Source organism: Haliaeetus albicilla, chromosome 11 (assembly GCF_947461875.1).
Source record: "Haliaeetus albicilla chromosome 11, bHalAlb1.1, whole genome shotgun sequence".
NCBI lineage: Eukaryota > Metazoa > Chordata > Aves > Accipitriformes > Accipitridae > Haliaeetus > Haliaeetus albicilla.
This window is the reverse complement of record NC_091493.1, coordinates 19,972,819-19,975,351: the sequence shown is the minus strand read 5'-3', so window position 1 is coordinate 19,975,351 and position 2,533 is coordinate 19,972,819.

Below are 2,533 nucleotides of genomic sequence, written 5' to 3'. Positions count from 1 at the left end.
AAAGTTCTCTACGAACGGGTGAGCTGTGAGCCGCGCGGCAACGCAGGACCGCACTGAACAGAAAAGCGGCAGCTTGATGGGAAGGAGAAGGGCAGACCACCAGCGGAGACCCGCGCGAGGCGGCAGCGGGACCTGGCCCCCTCCCATCCCCGCTCCCCTGCCTGTGACCCCGCTCTGAAGGCGGGTGGGCTCCCACCTGCCCCGGGCTCCCCGTCCCTGTCCCTGCGAGGTGCCGCCCGGCCCCGGCCACCGCGTGGCAGCAGCGCTCCGTCCTCCCGCCGCCGCCGCCGCCGCGGCCGCCCACGGCGGGCGGCAGAGCCCCGGCCCCGGCCCCGGCCCCGGCCCCGGCCCCGAGAGGTCTGGCTGGCGAGCAGTGCTGACATGCAGAATCCGCTTGCGAACCGCCGGTCAAGGGGCCAGGGTGTGCTCTTCGCCCCGGCCGGGTAACACTGTTTTCCCACCGCAGCCAGCTCTTCAGGTGGTCCCTCCGTAGGAGCAGAGGCGGCCCAGAACTCCCATGCACGCACAGCAAAGCCCATGCAGGAGGACAAACCTCTACTGCCGTCCCAGCAGCCACCCAGTAACGTGGCTTTGGGGCAGCTGCCTTTTCCACAAGGGTCCCCCCTGTCCCAGGCAGGTTGTGGGTGGAGGGAGAGATGGCACTTCTAGGTGACAGCAAGCCATCTCAGCTGCTGACTTCCTCAGACGCCTGCCTGTGTCGGGCCAGAGGACAGCACGGGGGGGAGGCGCAGGCTGGAGCACTGTCCCAGCAGGCTGAGCAAGATTTGTGAGCCAGAGTTAGGCCTGGTAAAAATCTCATTTACTGCAACGTAAACCCGTTCCCTCGCGTTCAGCGCGGAGAGGAAACGGATTGTTGTCTCCTCCCAGCCTTGTCCTTGCCTCCCTTCGTTTCTCCTGTAGCTGCCACCACCAAGCTCCTTCAGACTGAGCACACACCTCGCATTCTTTCCTATTTTCCTCACTCCCTCCTGAATTGTCCCCAAATTTGCTCCCTCCCTGAGGGCATGGTGCCCACTGCTGAGCACATTTCTCCAGCTGGTGCCTTCCCGGTGTCAGGATGACTTCACATAGTGACCTCTGCTACTCCTGCTGCCACAGCCCAAGCTTTGTTAGCTCATTTAGCAACCCTCTGGCACTGCTGACTTGGGTTCAGCTGTGGCTCCACAAGGCCTCCTGGGCCAGGCGGCACAGGACAGCCGCCTGGGCACTCGATGCCTTGTCCCCCTCGTGCAGCTGGTCCCACCTGCATGGCCCCTTTCTCAGTTGGCTCCTACTGCCTGGGACCACATCCCGCAGCAGCCACGAGCGCTGAGAATCCCCGTCCCACTAGCACTTACCTCCTACACCACATTGGTGTCCTCTGCCAAACCCAGTCGATTACTGCCTACTCTGTCACCCTGGTTAATAAAGACAATAAGGGCAAGAGCCAGCACAGCCCCGACAAGACCCATCCTGCCACTGCCAGGACAGAGCTACAGAGACACCTGCCAACCAGGTGAGAGGCAGCCAGTCTTCAAGAGCAAGGCAGAGCACTCAGCTATCGATCCTGCCTGAGGACCAGTGCAGGTGTTTGGGATGAAGGGAGTGCAATTTATTCCACCTGTGAAAGCTTTTTCTGGCAGGCTGCTGCTCCCTGCACATCATCCACATGCTGCAGCATAAGGGGCAGACACGTGCCACGGAGGGCAGTACCACAGTCCCCACCAGCAAGCCACCTGCTGCAAGTTGCCAGGCTCTTTGCAGCTAAATCATTGTATGTAGAGAGGGGCTGGGCGAGAGACCGAGGGAACGCTCCCACCTCTCAGGGCCTTCCGGCAGGGGCAGACAATGCAGATAGCCCATGCAGATAATTTAGGGAAAGTCCGAGGGGTGGGGCCGGAGGGATAAAACTGGATTAGCCGTTCAAACTTACATCCTCAGCACTGCTTACCTGTCATGTAACTCGTATGTGGCTGTGGGAACTCACCCTGCCTGTTCCCAGCATGCCTGGAGCAAACTTTAGAGATGAGACACAATGAGATCAGGGACCTCCAGAGCAAAACCTCAAGCATCTCCGACACTTGCTGCAGGAATATTCCTCTCCTTCTCCCTCAGGTGTCAACTGCTGGCATTCTGGTGCTGTTTTTCCCCCTAGTCCCTGGCTGAGACTCACATTAGCACCCACACGCAGAAGAGGAGAGACCCTGTCCCCAAGGGTGACAGAAATGTCTGTGATAGATCCAGCAGCACCAGGGCAAGAGCTGGGTCCCTGCACCTGAGGGCCTGGCACCTCCTGAGATCCAGTCGTGAGCCCCAGGGAGGACACGCAGAACGAGGAGTCCTGACACCTTTGGAAACCAAGGCAGGGACCCTCCGGGCACCAAAGAGCTGCCCTAGTCCTACCCCAACATGTCCTGGGCTCACTCCACTGATTTTCGGGGGGATGGTGCTGGCCAAGTCCTGGCTAGAGACCAGAGAGGCAGATTCCTCAGGAGCTGAAAATGATTCCCCACCTTTCTACCTTTGTCCACCA